The sequence below is a fragment of the Danio aesculapii genome, chromosome 16 (genome assembly GCF_903798145.1).
Source record: "Danio aesculapii chromosome 16, fDanAes4.1, whole genome shotgun sequence".
Classification (NCBI taxonomy): domain Eukaryota; kingdom Metazoa; phylum Chordata; class Actinopteri; order Cypriniformes; family Danionidae; genus Danio; species Danio aesculapii.
In genome coordinates this window covers 23,913,655-23,934,751 of record NC_079450.1, presented here as the reverse complement: position 1 = coordinate 23,934,751, position 21,097 = coordinate 23,913,655, and positions in this window count along the sequence as shown.

Genomic DNA, 21,097 nt, shown 5'->3' with positions numbered 1-21,097 from the left:
TGTAGTGTATGAGTGCGTATGGATGTTTCCCAGTGATGGGTTGCAGCTGGAAGGGCATCCGCTGCATAAAACAAGTGCTGGATAAGTTGGCAGTTCATTCTGCTGTGGCGAACCCGGCTTAATAAAGGGACTAAGCCGAAAAGAAAATAAATTAATGAATGAGTATGCTTTTCACTAAAGCCTAATTTATATCCTCAGTTTTACATGGAATATACATTTGCATCTTTTTAAAAAATCTTGATTCCTCTCGAATCCCAATGGATCAGCACCAGTATGAGGAAACAATGACTGAAACTTAATTTCTGCTTGATCTGACCCTGAAATACCTCAATCCTCCAGGTCAGGCTCTAATTGCTGAACTGAAAGCGCAGGTCACTGTAGCGGTTGTGTTGATACGAGTTGACACTGATCTGGAATCCGTTCAGGAAGCTCCTTCTCAAAGCCACAACAAACATTCTCTTTTCACGCTATGCAGCAAATGAGCCAATTCATTTCCAGCCGATAAGAGCTCACGAGAGGCCTGATTTCAGCTTAATCACTTCATATTCTTGGCGAACGTTTGTGGGTATGTTGTTCAAACGTTACCTCCCTGTGTTGTGTGAGAGCTCTTAGTCATTCTTCGAAAGATGTGTGTGTGTGTTAATGAGAGTGCACAGGGAGCCGGGCTGTTTAACAGGAGTCATGTCTTTGTGTTGGCCTGCGTGGAGCGCTTTAGTTAACAGTGAATAATGGTGCTTGATTACAGCCCATGAGACGGCACATTGCTTAAAATCAATTCTCAATGCAATTACCCACCGCAAACGCCTCCCCTCTCTGCCGGACAGAATAGGAAGTGATTGTGTCAAAGGACAACATCATCTCTGCAAATGACTTGTTGCCTCTTCATATAGAGCCATTAGATGTGGCAGAATATCAGTCAGGAGGCCTTTCAGCGCTCGTACGTACATATTCCCACCTTAGAGCGTACCGACGTGCTAACATGGTGATTTATTTGTAGACACACTGGGAGAGATGCTCATCGGGCTGTACAGTCAAGTCCAATAACAAACACAAACGCACAATTGAATTATTGATATCTGTTCAGCTTTGCTGTTTTTGTCTGTCTCTCTGTTTTCTCAGTCCTTTTATAGACCTTTTTCTTGGCTGCTGCATGGAGGGCGCCGTAGCTACCAGCGACTTCCGGTAGAATGCAGAGAACTTCCGTTTACAGCATTTACAACCAGTAATTTGCGCTCCGAAAATGGGTTTCAATAGCATTTTGCATGGATTACGGAGTGTTTTTGTGACCCACAGCTTTGAAATGTGTGTGTTAAAGCCGTTATAATCTGTCAGATGTGATTCAAGCGCGCAAGAAAAACGTTCTCCTAGTTCACGTGTCTTCCGTTAGAAATACAGTGTGTGTTTGTTTCCCCGGCCTGTCAGCTGTTAGCTCAGCGGCTCTTCAACACTCACACACACACACACACACACACACACACACGCAATACTTCACTGCAAACCAGATTACTGGCATGAAACTTAACAGGTATGCAAGTCATGCAATTTACAAAAATGACCAATAAAAGTCCGTTACTGATACTCTGCTGGCTGATTTGCTTGTTCATTCTAATCATGAGCCATTTATGTTTCATTTATTGTGTTGTATTTACCACGGTTTGTGTTTTTCTGTCATTTCAAAATGTCACTTTATTTTCACTTTGTCACAGTTATTAAATCAGTGTGCTAGTGGGACAGTGCAGGTGACTTTAGCGATGACGAGGATTCATTTAAACAGCAGAAGATGTTGTCAGACAATGAGGGGAAAATGCCTTACAGCAGTTGTTTTCCATCCTATTAGACCGCATTTTTTAAATGATCAGTCCAGGAGGTGGCGCTGATCGACAACAGTATCAGTTTAAAGATGATAAAAGCAGGTAAAACAGATTAAAACTATCGTCTCAAAGCTGTCCAAATGTGACAGTTTACACGCATCAGCTGCCGACCGGAAGTTCTCCTTGCGCATACACACAAAGCATAATGGGTAATTTTGCATTACAAGAAAAAGGTCTATAGATGGAGTTTAGGTGTGTTGTGTGGAAGTCGGTGTTTCAATGGGTTTTATAGTTGCTGTCTGAAAATGTTAATGGAGTGCGTTAACAGCCACTCAAGATCTCACGCCGTAACTTTTTGATTTAGTGGCTAATTCATATGAATTTCTACGATTCATTCGTACAATTAGGATGATTTGCTTATTCTCCAATGATGGTTGGTTTTAGCAGTGGAGTAGCAGGTTTCGACCACATGGGCAAACTAGGTTGCTGTTGGATGTGGTGTAGGTGAGGCCAGCAGGTGGTGCTCAACCTGCTGTCTTTGTGAGTCTTAATGCCCCAGTAAAGTGAAGGGGGCACTATACTGTCAGTGAGCGCTGTCTTTCGAATGAGACTTTAAACTGAGGTCCTCTCTGTGGTCATTAAATATCTCATGGCACTTCTTGTAAAGAGTAGGGGTGTAACTCCGGTGTCCTGGCCAAATTCCCTTCATCGTCCCTTACCCATCATGCTCTCCCAATCATCCCCATATACCTGATTTGGCTCTGTCAGTGTCTCTCCACTCCACCTATAGCTGGTGTGTGGTGAGCGCACTGACGCTGTGTCCTGTGGCTGCCGTCGCATCATCCAATTGGATGCTGGTGGTGGAGTGGGGAGACCCCCATCTCATGATTGTGAAGCGCTTTAGGTGTATGGCCATACACTATAAATTAAATGCTCTATATAGTTACTTACTTATTTACTCACTTACTTTTTCATCAGCACAGCAAAGTTCTCCTTATTTTTTTCTTGATTTTTGAAAAATGTTTTTGTAAAAGCATAATAAGCCTTGAACCAAAGCTACGTGGAAAATCACATTTTCAAATTTTGATTTGATGCAAAAAAAATGGTGAGACTATTTGCTATAACTGATTTGATGAAGACAAGAACTATAATCCTATAAACTAATGCGAATGACAAATTCAAAATTATTTTAATTAAAAATTCTTGGTTGTGTTAATAAAAGAAGCTAATTCAACTCAATTGCAGACATAGATTTATAGATTTGTAAAAAATTACAATATTTTGAGAGTTTGTTGTGGAAAAAAGGTTCTGGTCTGCAAAATATTTTCTAAGTTTTCTAAAAAATAAAGAAGTAAATTTAAAAAAATAAATAAATAATAAAGTCTCAGATCTCCGAAGTCCTTAGGCAAAGCAGTTTATTGTTACAGAATCAGTAACAACAGAGACGGGTCATTCGAGTGTTTACCGGGATGCTCTTGCCAACACCTATTATACCCTCTTTCTCTCCTGAATGTCATGTACATTACATAAGATGTATCTCTTTGTTTTTACCAAATTTGTCATCTTAAAGGTCATGGAAAGTTTATTAGGGTTTTTACCATACCTGTGGCAGATACAGTCTATGTTTATCCCACTTATAGCAGATACTGTCGTATCACTGCTGGCAATACATTTTCTATTCTCTGAACACTCAGTTGTAGTCATGCCAGCAACTTCAAGTCCAGCCTACGGTAACAGATTTTGGTCATAGGATCTCGGAAGTGTCAGTCTACTAATTCAACACCTCATGGTGGATCACAGTTAAGCATGGGCTCTTGCATGAGACAGAACATTTCCCTTATAACCTTACTTCCATACATCTGCTCCCATTGTGATTCTTCATCCTGCTCCCTTAATTCTCTTCTGATCCCTGAATGCATTTGCACAAAGTGACTTTTTAGATACCAAAGCACACGTAAATGATAATAATACATATAAATTATGATAATGATGCACACAAGAATGAGAATAATAATGCCACAGGAATGGGCTAACATAGATTCATAATAATAATAATAATACTGAAGTCACAATGAATTCCCCATCAAGTGTGGGAGATCGACTTGATTACATGATTCGTGATGCTTTGTGGTACTGGGCAAAGCTAAAGGTGTTTTTATTAGGCACACTTTACTCACTGCGGCTCATTAATTAGGGTTGTTGCTAGATCGGATACGGTTGCGGCCGAAAGTTAACGAGAAATGTTTATATTATTATACTTTAATTATTAATTAAATGTCCCATTTATTGTATTTTATTAATGTCCACCCCTACCCTAACCCTAAACCCTACCATCACAGTAATGTAAAAACAGTAGTTGTACCAAGTATTATTTATGTCATCTATTAAATGACCCAATAAATTGTATTTATTTTATTGTGACCCTAAACCCACCCTCACAGTGCTGTAAAAATATTCATTATTCCTTTACAGTGTCATGAAAAATGCTGCTTTATTGATGTGCATATTGCATTTCCGGCAATGTATCCGATCTAGACTTTACCATTGATTGGTGAAATTTTTCTGTGAAGCATGATGGGTAGTGTAGTTTTTTCTACTCAAACCCCACCAATAATAAACACAATTATTACAAACAGAGGTTCAACAAAAGTACACTGTAAAAATTTATATTACAATTTTTATTTTACAAATAAATTATATTACAATATATAAGCCAATAGCATTTATGTTAGTTTAATGTATTTTAATAAGTTCATTTAATAAGTTTCAACAATTTTTTTAGTTTACAAAAGGTTTAACTTAATATTTTTAGTCAGTTTGACTTATGTAAGTTGAGATGACTAGAAATGATCATTTAATTCAACTAATTAAGGTGTTAAGATTTTTTACTATTTACAGTAAAAATTATTGTATATAAAATTAATTTGACAGCAACATAGCTCACAAAAGCGGTTTCAGATATTTTTAAAAATAAAACTCCCTGTGGAGAAAACGAAGAGTTTTTACTTCAAGAATCAGATTTTTCAATTGTGTTATTGACAACAGAAGATCATACTGTAGTACTGATTACTGAATCTACCTCTCAATGTTAATGTTTTTCATCCCTAAAGTAATAAGTATGACAACTAACCCCAGTCTTCTCTGTATAACAAAGACACTTTATTTTTTTTTAGGTGGGGCAATGAGATTCACTATACACTCAAATGTTATTTGCCAGGAAAAAAGCTGCGGAGCAAGTGCAGGTCAGTGTTTGTGTGTGTGTGTTCTGTCTCCTCTGGAGGTTGGTGTTTGTCTGCTTTGTGACCAATTCATTTGTTATTTTATCAGGCTTTGAGTGATGGATGCGTCTCTTTGGAAACCACTTGTAAACTGTGGTGGTGTCTTTACAGCCTGTAACTCACTTGTTTGTAGGTTAAACACATCAACGCGCACACACAGTTCAGCAGCTGCACATTTGAATCTTAAAATCTACCTTAACAACAATACTGACCAATCCGGATTTGACTGTAGATTTCTGCCATATTATTGGAATTTAATATTTTTTATTTTAAGGAAAGTGTCTAAAAACAAAACTTTGCAACATGAAACATCCAGTTTTTACTTGTGTTAAGTGTTTAAAAGTGAATTGTATCACTTTCAACTGTAAAATGGCCTATTTAGAGAGCGTGTCTGATTAAGCAAAATAGCATAAAGAAGTGTCAATTCTTTCTTTTTTACTGTAATGTAAGATTTAAGGTAACAACATCCATGTTTGACTGTTCATACATCTAAAACCTTTGCATTTCTCTCTGGCATTCACACTCAGGGTCTTTTTTGCCCTCTCTCTGCTTTGCTGTAAAATGTCAAATGGAAATTGTTTATTACCCAATAGATGGAGGCAACATCAGGATCACATGATAGATAGGGTCATTGTTGCATAGAGAGGGATTGTGTGTGCGTGTGCGCGTGTGTGTGTGTGTGTGTGCGTGTGCGTGTGCGTGTGCGTGTGTGCGTGTGCGTGCGTGCGCGTGCGTGCGTGTGTGTGTGCGCGTGCGTGCGTGTGTGTGTGTGTGCGTGTGCGTGTGCGTGCGCGCGTGTGCGTGTGTGTGTGCGTGCGTGTGTGTGTGTGCATGTGTGTGTTCGTGTGTATGTACGTTTTTGAATGAAATGAGAATGGAAACTAATAATAGGCTAGTGCTTAAGAGAAAAAAGAGGTCTGAAGATGAAAAAGATGGACACACACATTTGCAGTCCCCCCTTATCTGAGCTTTACCATCACCTTTGTGATTGAGTCCAAGTTCTCCTCACATAAACACAAAAAGACATAGCCCAAGATGGGTTTTTTGGATGACTTACAGAGGGTCCAAGGTGTGATGTCATCAACCCCCTCTCTATAACTGTGCTACAGATGGTCCTGCCAAACAAACTTTGGAAATCCATTAATTAGTTCATTCATTAATTTTCTTTTCGGCTTAGTCCCTTTATTAATCTGGGGTCACCACAGCGGAATGAACCGCCAACTTATCCAGCATATGTTTTCACAGCGGATGCCCTTCCAGGCTGGGGAACAACCATACTCATTCACACACATACACTATCACCAATTTAGCTTACCCAATTCACCTATACTGTATGTCTTTGGACTTGTGGGGGAAACCGGAGCACCCGGAGGAAACCCACCTGAACATGGGGAGAACATGCAAACTCTACACAGAAATGCTAACTGACCCAGCCAAGACTCAAACAAGAGACCTTCCTGCTGTGAGGCGACAGTGCTACCCACTGAGCCACGGTGCTGCCAACTTACCCTTTAGGTATGCTTAAATATTTCTACTAGAAACAACTACTAAGGACAGCATCTACAACACAGAAAACTCCACACAGAAATGCCAACTGACCCAGCCAAGGCGTGAACCAGCGATCTTCCTGCTGTGAGGCGATCATGCTACCCACTGCACCACCGCAACGCCTCACTTTGGAAATCTTTTATTTTTTTTTATTAACATTAATAACTTTCAAAGTGAAAGACTGTTTGCATAATTTGTGCAAAATTATGTTAAATAAATACATTATTTCCAAAGGACAAATGGTGTGAATTTTGGAAAAATGTTGTGGTCAGTTTTTTTTTTTTTTAAATAAATGTATTTTTGTTATTTACATTATTAGCCATTCAAACTATAGAAAGTGGCAGGATATGGCATGCTCTTTATGCTGTTTCTTATTGCAGTTTCTAAAAATGATTTGCAAAATTTTAATGAAAGCTGAAATACAATTTTAATAATACAATACAAAACTGCATGAGAACATTTATCAAAAAAGTTGTCTTTGAAACTAATGACTAAAATAGATGTAAGTAATAAACTTACTTAGTTTAATCAAAACAAATGAAAGACTAAAATCTAAAAGTCTGAATATAAATTAATAAAAGTATTGTCAGTTACAGCTTTGTCTTCAGAAATTGACAGCAGAAAATGGTGACAATAACTCAAAATACAGTTATTTCACCAAATACTGACTTCTTGAAACATTGCAGTTGAGTGTTTCTAAAAATGATCTAAAAAAATTATTTTACGTTGGGAAGAAATGCCATCAGTAGATTACAGAATTTAATATATACTGCGTTTTAATCAAATACACCTATAAATCATAAATCCAGAGAATGTAAGTAATCTCTTCATTGTTTCAATCACAGTATACAGTATATAAATGTAATCTACATAAATAAAAATGATAAAATTAATATTATAATACTTATAAAAAGTATGTCAAAATACTAACATAAGTCCATACATACAGTGCAAAATAACATTATTATTTCCAAGGTCTGAATTTTGGAAAAAATGTTTTGGTCAGTTTTTTTTTTTTTTTTCAAATTCAAAAATTGTCATTCACATTATAGAGCATTCAAACTGTAGAAAGGGGCAGGATATGGCATGCTCTTTATGCTGTTTTTATTGCAGTTTTTAAAAATTGAAAGCTAAAATACAATTTTAATAATACAATATAAAAATAACAGGAGAATATTTAGCAAAAAAGTTATCTTTGAAACTAATGAATAAAATAGATGTAAGGTATAAACTTACTCAGATGAATCAATACAAAAGTATAAATATATACATTGATAAAAATATTGTCCTTTACAGTTTTGTCTTCAGAAATTGACTCGCAACAGAAAATGGTGACAATGACTAATTTTTTAATTTGTTGTGTCTAAAATTTCACCCAATACTGATTTGTTGAACATTGCAATTGTGTTGTCTAAAATTATTTAAAACATTTTTGTTTTACGTTGGGAAGAAATGCCATCAGTAGATTATTACTTTTAATACAGAATTTTATTACAGAATTTAATATACAGTATACTGCATTTTAGTCAAATACACACCTATAAATCATAAATCTAAAGAATGTAGGTAATCTCTTCGTTGTTTCAATCACAATATACAGTATACAGTATATAAATGTAATATACATAAAGAATAATGATAAAAATTATCTAATTTAATTTGTTAATATTATATACTTTTACAAGTATGTAAAAAATACTAACATAACAGTCCATACATACAGTTGAAGTCCAAATTATTTGCCCTACTCTGAAAAAAAAAAAAAAAAAACACTTTTATTTATTAATTATTTAAAATATTTCCCAAATTCTGTTTAACAGATTAAGTAAATTTTCACAGTATTTCCTATAATATTGTTTTCTTCTGGAGAAAGTCTTATTTGTTTTAGTTTGGCTAGAATAAAAGCAGATTTAATTTTTTATAACCATTTTAATGTCAATATTATTAGCCCCGTTAAGCAATATATTTTTACGACTCTTTGTCTAGAGCAAACTATCGTTGCACAATGACTTTCCTAATTACGCTAAGTTGCCTAATTAAACTAGTTAAGCCTTTAAATTGTACTTTCAGTTGAATACTAATATCTTGAAAAATATCTAGTTAAATATTATTTACTGTCATCATGCCAAAGATAATTGAAATCAGTTATTAGAAATGAGTTATTAAAACTATTATGTTTAGAAATGTGTTTAAAAAAATCTTCTCTTCGTTAAAAAGAAATTGGGGACAAAATATATATAGGTGGGCTAATAATTCTGACTTCAACTGTATTTGTTGTAATGAACTATCCTCTTAAGACCATATTTACAAAATCTAAGTCCAATAAAAACATCATTAGCAGGTTTAGCATACTTTGAATCCCCTTTCTTTTTCATCACCATCCGCCCCTCGCCGTTCGCCCTGCTCTCAGTGCAGGTTTTGCCTGTAAGACAGGGCTCAGAGCCAGTGTTCCTGCGTCCCGCTGTGTTTACATGGAATCCTGGGGAGACTCCAAAGGTTTCCGGCCTGCGAGACTCAATAATGTGAAGCCTGAAGCGCGAGGCCCACATGGGCACGTCTATGACTGACAGCATCCGTATTTACACACACAAACACTGTCACCATCACATGAACAGCATCGGCCAGGCAGAGGGAGGGAAAACCCATATGATCATCAAAACACCACCTTACGCACACACACACACACACACACACACACATGCATGACTCACACCAACATCCGGGACTCACACGCTGGCCCAAAGTGGATCTGTGAAGGTGCATATTTTTGCATGTATTTGCATAGATAATCAGTTTAGAAAAGTCAGCTGTATTTTATTTATTTATTTGGTATGAATTGTACATGTTATGGGGTCCGGATGCGAAAAGAACTATAGGCGCTTCTGAATACCAAGTAGATCTATGACAGGTTTGAAGTTGTGTCCTTGGTTTTCTAGTTCGGGCTTGGCAACTCCTGAAAATAGGAGAACACAGGTTTGGTCAGTTATTCAAATAGAACAGCACTGTAATTTATAACATCTCTTGACTTGTTCTGGTTAGTTTCACTAAATATTTGCTCTTTTCCTGCCATTGATGAGATATCTTGTCAATAAGAGATGATGCTTCCTTGCCATTGGCAAGTGTTTATGGTAGTCACAAAATCAAACAAACCAAACTAAAACGTAGGCCCAGCATCGAACCTAACACCATGTTTCAGGTGTATTGTATGGTAAGGGAAACTTGTTCTGAATGAGTTACGGGACTATTGAATCTCCTGGGTATGAAATACAAAGACAATCAGTGTAGACTGAAAAGAAATCAGTGTAGATCAGATCGCATATAATAAGAAAGAGATCAGATCGTGTGTAAAAAATGAAAAGGTAAACATGCAGACGTTGAAGGATTTGGTCTCGACTCATTTTTTAACCATTTTTCACAAGCTTCTAGTTGTGTTGTGGATAGTCTGATAATCAGTTGAGCTATAGCTACAGTGTATATTACTTTGAAAATGAGCTACTTTGAAAAAAATGCATTTGTTTTCCAGTTTTTTTGACAAAAGTGGTATTTTTGATGAAACCTAACTGCATTCACATGGTGATAAAACATGACCCCATATGCTTTTTCTCTAATAACTGATTTCTTTTATCTTTGCCATGATGACAGTAAATAATATTTGACTAGATATTTTTCAAGACACTTCTATACAGCTTAAAGTGACATTTAAAGGTTTAATTAGGTTAACAAGGCAGTTTAGGGTAATTAGGCAAGTTATTGTATAACGATGGTTTGTTCTGTAGACTATCGAAAAAATAGCTTAAAGGGGCTAATAATTTTGACCTTAAACTGTTTGACCTAAAAACTACTTTATTCTAGCTGAAATGAAACAAATAAGGCTTTCTCCAGAAGAAGAAATATAATCAGACATACTGTGAAAATGTCCTTGCTCTGTTAAACATCATTTGGAAAATATTTAAAAAAGAAAAAAAATTCAAAGGAGGGCTAATAATTCTGACTTCAGCTGTATATAAGTAGTGGTCTTTGCACTGTTTCAGTCTACTTTTGTTCCGGCATCCCTCCACCTCTCCATCTCCTTCTCTATTTTGTCAAAATGTCTTAAAAGGGTAGGGGAGTGCTTAAGTCAAGCCATGAGCCTCCTTCAAAGATGGGAGGTTCAAGCTCTCTCCGGGGGTTGACAGCTTGGGCCCCCAGCTTCAGGACAGCAACTCCAAAATCATTTACCATGTTGACGCAATTGACTGAGCAGGTGAACTTGTAAAAAAGTAAAGGCTTGTTTCTTTATTCTGAAATAAAATAAAAACATACACTCACTGGCCACTTTATTAGATACACCTGTCCAACTCATCCAGTATATGTTTTATGCAACGGATGCCCTTCCAGCTGCAACCCATTCCTGGGAAACATCCACACACACTCATTCACTGCGCCACCGCGTCACCACAAGACCAGCGATAGTTCCATCAAAATGTGCAAAAAAATCAGTGCGAGTGCAGTGTGTTAAGTTTATTAAATATATACAATTATGAAACTTAATTTTGCCCACAAAACAACAACAAATATATGATTCATAAGACAAAAGATTGCCTGTTAGAATATACACAAGACAAATTCTATATCATGTTTAACAACGAGAGTTTATTCTCATGTGTTCTTAACTTTATTTTCAGTTGATTTTTGTTTTATATGTATTCATATAAAAATGCATGTAATGAAGCATAGATGTTGACCGCAAATAAGAATGTTTAGGAATGTGTGAAGCATCAGCATATTAGTACCCAGAATTAATTGTCATAATTATGAGTATTGTGAAATGTGATAACCCAGCATTAAGTGTTCACAATAACCCAGAGTGAACTTTTTAAAGAATAAAAAGTCTTAGAGACAAAAGCAAGAAGCCCATTCTTATAGAGTGAGTGATGGGATGGCTGGAGGAAGGGAAAGCTGTGGTTTAGCCAGAACTACAGTCGCTCTCCTGCTGCTCTACATATGTACACTCAGCACGAGTCCAGCGGCCCTCCTTTCTCGTCTGCCGCTCGCCGTATGACCATCTTGCCTTCGACGTCCTCTCCACCTCTCCATCTCTCATATCTCTTTCATTTCTGCCTAAAGTCCACGCGGCTCTCCTCAATCTATCTCCTGCAATCTCACTCCTTCCTGCTGTAGCTCCATACATCTCCTGCAATCTCTGAACATGCCTGTGTTCTCATTTATAAACACCTATGCTTTCATCTGTTTCAAACCCAGCGCTTACTGTTTTCTGTCTTCTCTGAGAGTGCCTGAAGATGTAGTGCTCTGATATTGCATATTGCATATGACATGATATTGTGCTGCTCATGTTGAGTGATAAACTCCAAATCAACATCACATTTCATCTGTGAGTGAGAATTTAGAAGATTTCTACAATGGGCCATGTTCACTGACAGTGATTTAGCATTTTTATTTTGTAAGTTTATTTCTTAGCATCATTCAAAAATGTGTACTCAGTAAGAAGTTCACATTTAAATGTTGCAAGTGTTTTCCCCCAAAATACATTGATAACACTACAAAACATTCCTTTCATTCTTTTCAGTTTGGATCTTTTGAACTTCCTGTTTCTCAGAAAATCCTGGAAAAATGCATTGTATACCTAAAAAGTACCAAAATGTACCTTATAGTACCTCAAAGGTAAAAAAAATCTACTAAGGTGCTATGAGGTACACATTTGTACTTTTTAGGTATTAATATATATATTTAAAGTACAAATACCCGTTAGGATCTGTTGGACCTGTTAGGTACAAAAATGGAAAAATCTAAAAAGACTCTAAAAAGTCTAAAAATCCATTTGAACGAGGAACTACTTTCTTCCGCCATTCCTTCAGAGCTGACAGCAGAAGCCGTTACTAATTCATCAATGTTATTATAAAGCTAATATTTGAATTATTCTCTTGCGTAATGTCTAAAGTGATGACAAAACAGATGATTTTGCTCACATTTTAAGATTATAAGGCTGAACGGCATGAAATGCCATCAGTCTACAGAGATTTCCTAGTATTTCTCTGTGGCAATCGGGAGATCACAGTAATTCACCCCTAAAAAGCCAAAGCAGCGCCAAAACTACCAGATTACTATTGTGTTTGCGATAAGGATAAATGCTAAACACATGCGGGCATTTCTTCTTTCTTTTTTGTTTACTGAAACAAACAGATTGCCAATTAAAAAGTAACTCAAAAACAGTAAACGTTATACAAAGAGTGGCCAACACAAAATACATACATTCCTGATATGTGAGTCCCATCTCACACTCAATACACTACAGTTACTATGGTAGAAATCCAGAACTGCATAAATAAACTGCATAGTTGCAATCTAAGCAACTACATTCTCACCTAAAAAAGCCTCAAAAGTACATTATGTTGTCCAACAGCTGCAATATTTGTCAAACTGTAGTGAGTTTATTGATCTGCTGTCACTCTACGTGGGCAGAGTAATACAGAAGTGTGAGGAGGTTGTACGGGTTCTGATATTGCAGAATATCTCACGGCTATAAGCCAGTCATGTTCACAAACCAGACAGAAATGTTGTATAAATATATATATATATATAATAATAACATTTGAAACATGGCTAAGAGACAAAAACAATTAAGTTTTCCACCATGTATATTCATCTACTTACCCTTATGTCTTTTAGCATTATTATCTTTTTTTAAGTGTTATGAGGTACAAAGATTTATTCATTCATTCATTTTCCTTCAGTTTAGTCCCTTATTTATCAGGCGTCACAACAGCGTAATGAATCGCCAACTATTCCAGCAAATGTTTTACACAGCGGATGCCCCTCTGGCCACAACTCAGCACTGGGAAACACCCATACACTCTTGCATTTACACACGCACTCGTACACCATGGCTAATTTTGTTTACCCATCTCACCTGTAGCGCATGTCTTTGCACTGTCAATAATTTTTGTAAATTACACAGTATTTAACTGCAACATGAACTGAATTTTTACTGTAGGACAGTTATGCAGCATGTTACTGTGTTTTGAAGTTGCATTACTGTATATTTTACAGTAAATATATACATAAAATTCTGTAAATACATATAGAGCAAAATAAATGATGCTATAAATGTAAATACAGTATTTTTGCTGTAACTGAATTACAGTAAGTTACTGGTGAACTGCTGAATTTTTTTTTAAACATGATCAGGATTTTTACAGAGTTGGAGCATAGTCCATTTTTATAAAAGCATTCTGAAATTTGAAATAAACTGTAAATGCTAAGGGAAGCATTGCTGTATGAGAAGCTTCTGTCTTTCTCTCTTGGATAGGTTAGAAAGGGTATTGATCCACCAGTGGTGTCCAGTGGTTTATTTACCCACAACAAATCGATGCTGTGCTCAGCTGTGGGATTCTCTGACCTGATCCTTCATAGAACATGTGCTGTTACACTCAAATTACAAGCATCTTCAAGAGATCAGATATATGAGGTGCTCTATTGCCCTATTCAGCTGGAAAAATATATATACAACACTGATGCATTATATATAAATACATATAACACTTCTCTTCATATAGAAGACACTTTTATCCAAAGCCACTTACAGTAGCTGCTTTTCTGGCAGGGATAGTCCCATCGGAGGAACCCAAGGTTAAGTGGCGTGTTCAGTGGCACAATGGTGATCACACATACTGTAGGCTGCTCTTTGCAGGATTCAAACCTGCTACATTGTGGTTATCGGCGCTTGTCATTAACTATTACACCACCCACAGTTTAAACCCATCTGGTGGCAGTGAATTTGCCAAGAAAATCATGTTCCCGGATCAACACGTTTTGTTTGTCCTGTTGCAATTCTAACCCTAATGTCCCCAATATCCTCACAGCAAAGTCATATTTCATTCTTCTTTCATTTAGGAGTGAAAAGAAGTTTGTATTGCCTGAGTATTGGCATTCTGTTAACAAACATCCCACAAATATGTAAATACAAGCTGCATGTTTTCCCCACTTAATAATCAAATAAACATACTACTAAAAATCCAGCAGTGAGAAAACAACTGCATCTGATAATAACAATGTGGATATCTGAATGAGTTCAAAAATGTGCCTCTCTATTCAACTCACATTTAATTTTATAAAACAGTTTGTTGCCATTGAATACAATATTATGAGCCCTCCTGTGAAATTTTACTTATTCCTCAAATGTTTCCCAAGTGATGTTTACAAGAGCCAAGGATGGAAATGTCTCTCTTGCATTTAGTATGTCTGAAATAAAAATAACCATATATTTTTAAACTGCTATGGTCAATATTATTACACTTATTATTTATTTATAATTTATGATTTTTTTTGTGACTTTATGAAATTATTATTAGTAATTTTCAATACTCTACAGAACATATCACTATGGTCTAATTATTGCCTAATAAACCTAGCATGCCTAATTAACCCACAAAAGATAAGCCTTTAAATTGCTCTCTTTTTTAAACTTGTATCTTGCAAAATAGCAAGTAAAATATTTTGTACTGTCATCATGGCAAAGACAAAATAAATGAGTTATTAGAAATTAGTTATTGCTATCTTCCTATTAGTTAGTAACTAATAGGAATTCCTATTTTTACTATAAGTTGTTACTATTGTCCTCTGTACAAGGACAACAAAGCACAGGCGCTTTCAAGCTACGTCAGAGGCACGACCAAATACGACACATGCCTCCTATACTGACACTGAGGAGAAGAAACTGTTGAATAAAGTCATTATTTTTATGTTTTATGTGCCCACAAAAGTATTCTCGTAGCTTGTTAATATTACAATTGAACCACTGAAGGCATATGGTCTGTTTTAAGGATGTATTGTGGAAGCTTTCTAGACTTTGAAGACAGGAACCTTGCAGTCTATGGAGGATGATGGCTATAAAATAGCTTAAATAAATGAATGTCTCGGGGATTTAAAATGACAAGAGGGTGCATAATTAATAATGTCATTTTTTTTATGTGGATTTGGTAACATAGATATACATGTGTATATATATATATATGTGTATATATATATGTGTGTGTATATATATATATATATATATATATATATATATATATATATATATATATATATATATATATATATATATATATATATATATATATATATATATATATACATTAAGATCATGAGATAATCTATAAACTTAAAACCTAGTAAATACCACCATAACTGCCCTCTGCCCAAAGTTCAAAACATTAAATAAAATAAAAGTAATGTGGCTTGAAGTTTATGAAAATAATAAAACAATAAATGTGTATTCTATTATATTACATAAAATGTTTTTTATGAAACCAGTTTTAGCCCAAATTAGACAAAAAAAATCAAAGCTAAATATTTAAACAAATTATATTCCATAATGATATCCAAGATGATACTTAAAAAAATTACCTTTCAGCAAATGTTTGTTTGGCCACAGTATTAGACATGACCACCATTTGACATCCAGCTTACATTGGTGACCATACAGCTTACATTGGTGACCCCTATTTCTGTGAATGTTTTGTGGAATATGAAAATATGGAACAATATTTTTCATACTTTTGACAATATTTGTAAAATAAATATCATATTCAGAAGTAGAATTCACAGTTTGATGGTAATTTAGCCTCTAACTTTTTTTACATGTGGATTGCTGTAGCAAAGTAATGCTTTACAACTCCGAGTATCCTTGTCGTAAATGACTATTGCTCAGTAATGTCTTTCAACAACCAGTTGATGTGCATCAGATATGGAGACTAGACATGTTAAGCTTTCAAATGATATATAGTCTATCATGATTGCTTTATGTTAAGATTTTATTAGCATGGTTTTAAATTGTAAACACAAATGGTCCCACAATTGAACTGTGATAGTAAATGGATTTTGATCTCTTACTCCTCTTACAGAACTAACAACAGTGACAAAATGTGTGTTCAGAAGACTTGGACCTTTCCAATGATACATAGTTTGTCATGATTAGATTAAGATTTAATTGCAATGTAGTGAAATAAACTTAACCGTCCAGCTATCGGGACTTAAGGGTTATACTGTACCCTTAAATTGCTGCCCTCATTTGGTGTGGTCATAAAATTACAGCCATAGCATTGTTTTTTTGGGGAGTGGGAGATGTTTTTCTACAGGTGGCAGATAACAATGATACAATACCAGCCTGTGAGTGAGACCACACAGAAGAGGCAGCACAAACAAGCTGAAATCTTCAGGCTAAAGAGGCTTCAGGTTTGTTTTTCGAGTCTGCTTGGGACTACTAGAGTCACACAGACCTCCACCCTGCCGGTGCATACGGCTAATAATCACACTTTTCAGCACCTCTTCGCTCGCTTTGTTGTCTCCTCCTGCCTTGTAATCACTTTCTCACCGTGTGTGTGCGACTCATAAGCACCGGCCGCTCTCAGCGTGTGTCAGCACTATATGGCGCTGTGTGTGAGAGTGTGTATGTGTGTGTGTATGTCACAGTAACCAGTGGCTGGAAGCTCAACCGGCCTGCTGCTCACAGAGGGAGTTATATGTGTAATTACAGCGTGACCCCTGCTGACCCCGGCCGTCTCGTGTCAGCGGTGTGTGTCGGCCGCACCGCTCCTGCTACCGTCTTGTTAACCAAAATACCGAGGAGGGGACGCTATTTAGGGGTGAGACATGGACACTCAGCAGAGCATTAGAGCAGTTCACACCGCTTGTCCATCTGCCAGCTCTGACTGCACACACATATACACACACACACAGATAGAAGAGCTTTTGAAGTTAATAATTAGGCTTAGTTATTTCTCTTGTGTAATCTGATTGGATGAACTTCAGTACAATCATGGTTGTTGAATAGAAAAGCCCATATACATGCATTATGTCAATGCATGTCAAATAATACTACAGTAAAATCATTCAAATATGTGTATATTTAAATATACTATTAAATTTATAGTTTTAAAGCATTAAAGGGACGATGTAAAAAAGTTAGGAAATTCCGCAGATTGAAAACTTTTTATCTGTTCTGCTAAAATAAAGCAATTTTTGCTTTTATTAGATTTGAAATAGACTTTCACCTTCAAAATTCATGTCCTATTGTACCTGTCATTATATTTTCTAATTGAGTGGAGTAGAATAGAGTGTACAGAAAATTATAGTGGATGGGTGGTGAGAAAGGTGTCAGGAATATATATATATATACATTCAGTTCAGTATACTATATATATATATATATATATATATATATATATATATATATATATATATATATATATACACACACAGTTGAAATCAGATTTATTAAACCCCCTTTGCATTTTTTTCTTTTTTAAATATTTCCCAAATGATGTTTAACAGAGCAAAGAAATTTTCACAGTATGTCTGATAATATTTCTTCTTCTGGAGAAAGTCTTAAAAGCAGTTTTTATTTTTTTTCAAAACATTTTAAGGTCAAAATTATTAGCCCTTTAAGCTATATATTTTTTTGAAAGTCTACAGAACAAACCATTGTTATACAATAACTTGCCTAATTACCCTAATCTGCTTAGTTAACCTAATTAACCTAGTGAAGCCTTTAAATGTCACTTTAAGCTGTATAAAAGTGTCTTGAAAAAATCTTGTAAAATATTATGTACTGTCATCATGGCAAAGATAAAATAAATCAGAAATTAGAAATGAGTTATTAAAACTATTATGCTTAGAAATGTGTTAAAAAAACTTCTCTCCACTAAACAGAAATTGGGGGAAAAACAGGGGGGCTAATAATTCTGACTTCAACTGCATAAATATACAGTACAGTAATGCTGTGAAATTCATTCATTCATTATCTTGTTGGCTTAGTCCCTTTATTAATCTGGAGTCGCCACAGCGGAATAAACCACCAACTTATCCAGCATACGTTTTACGCAGCGGATGCCCTTCCAGCTGCAACCCATTACTGGGAAACACCCATACACACTCATATGCTGTGAAATATTATTGCATATTTTGGTCTTTCTTGAACATAAATATATTATAGAATATTTTAGGATATAGATAATATGGGCATTAAAAAAATAATGGCTTAACTAAACACCCACTAAATTATGTCAATAAATGTCAATAAATAGATAATTTAATGTCAGAGATATTTAAAACATATTAAGAGTGTTTGCCTTTCAAATATTTACAGTAAAAACATGTCAGAATAAGTATTTTCATTTTCCAGTAGTTTTATTTTTCTGTGAATATATCCGTTAATGATTGAAGATTATTTCAGCCATTTTATGACATTTTATTTGTCAAAAATATAATAATAGAGATATTGTAATTGTAATAATGCATCATTGCAATATAAAATCCTGGGTTTCTATTTTTCAGTTTTGTTTTAAAATGTCATTTATATTGTTATAAAACTGAATTTTCAGCAGTTACTCTAGTCTTCAGTGTCATGTGATCCTTCAGAAATCATTGAAATGTTATGATCTGATACTGAAGAAGCATTTCTTTATTATTATTTTGCAAACAGTTGACCTGCTTAACATTTTTTACAAAACTTTTTACAAATTTTTATTGTTGAATGAAAAGTTATAGGAACAACATTTAACATTTTAAAATAATTTATTGGGCCTTATTATCTATTTAATGTCTTCTTGCTAACCATTCCTTTCTAACCATCTACTTTTGAACGGTACTGCATGTTTTGGGCTGTTGTAGTCCTTATTTAGCAACTCGTGTGTTTGCGATTAAGGACCAAATCTAAAATATCTCTTCCACTAAAGAAAACCACAAACTCTTTTTTTTACTTCTAAATCAAAAACCACCATTCTTAAAACCCATATTTCTCCTGAGGGAATCCCCGAGGGAAGCCATGGCTTGAAAATGCTAATTCTCTTTTGCATTTTAGGACTACAAACAGAACAGCTCTATATATTGGCTAATTATATGCAGATCGAGGCATTTTGTGCGGGTTTCTGATGAGAATATAACTTCAGAAGTTCACAACTCCTCACGCAGCCTCAGCCTTTAATAGCTGCAAGCAGCTTCGTGTATCAAAACACAGCATCTCGTTCCTGCCAAAGCTATCAATGGTCCTGTCTATCTTGCTGCGTTTCAGCCTATTGTGTTGTGAATTTGTAATTCTAGGCAATGGTGAATTGCAGTGATTATGTAGCCGTAATTTAACCAGGATGATGTGTTTAATTGAATTGTTGCTCCCTGATGTTCCTCTCTAGCGAGAATGCTGTTCTGTTGACAGATGTGTTTTGTCTGTGAATGCTTGTTGTTGTTTTCTTCCTTTCATCCCTTGCTGTGTACGTCTGTTTGCACGACTATGCGCTTTCTTCCCGAGTTTGTGACCTTGGATGTTTTCTTTAAATGTTAATGTCTAGACTTCTGATATATTTCTATAGCGTGCGTGCGAGGACATTTTGCACTCGAGTACACAGTGTTGCCTTCATACCATTTTCTTTGGGTTGACGGCTATTTCTTCTGCAAAGTGCAGTGCTGAGAACCTATTTCACCGCAGTCGTCACCCTCCCCCACATCTCTCCATGTAAACACACACTCGCTTTCCTCTCCCTCTTCTTCAGCGCTCTCCCTTTCAGTCTACAGGCTCGTCTTTGCCAGCCCCATCTCTGATATCCACTTTTCTCCACCTTCCCTCTCTCGCCATCACCTTCTTTCTCTCCCGCTCATTTCCCTCCATCTCGGCGGAGGGGCAATTACCCCAGCGTCTCTAAACGCCGGCGATCTGAGCATCCTTGCGCTATGCATTGTCTGCAGCAATTTACCAGCCGCATCTCCAGATGAATGCCTCCATTCACAATTACACCCCCTCCATTAGCTGCTGTCGCTGCTATGTTTGGAGGGGAAGGGGGGGTTTGTTGTCTTGTTTTTTTCTTTTTTCTTCTTCACGTCTGTAAAAAAAAGCAATTAAATGTGGACAAAGCAATGTGAGGATGGAATCGTGCCCTCTTTCCACTCTTCGAATCAAGAAACTAAGTTTTTAGGCCACGTTTCGTGATCTCTCCTGTTCTTTGCTTGTCTTGGTTTCTTTTTTGGGGTTTGCGTTTGTCTGTATTTTCACTTTGGCCACATTCACAAGGCAGCAAAAGACAGTTGCCAGTTCAATCGCATGTCAGTGTTTTACAGGAGTGATCTCCTACACTTCATTTTCTGGTCTCACAACCATATTCTGGTCTTTGTGTTAACAGCCAAAGTAGACATCTTGTTATGTGTCATGTTGCACAGTGTGAAAGATCTACTCCAGGCTGCTAATATTCTATGTATCTATAGCATGTTGAGGTATTGATGTGAGGTTTCAATAACAGATTCCAATATAAGCCGTGTGCCATCTGAAGTTTTAGGTCCAGTTTCTGTCTTTGACTGGAGTGCCAGACAGATTTGTGGTCTCCATATTTGACCCCTTTGGTTCTGCTCACTTGCTCTGGCCAGGATTCAAACCTGCATTTTCATGATGCCACACTAACAAGAACACATCTTTAGTCT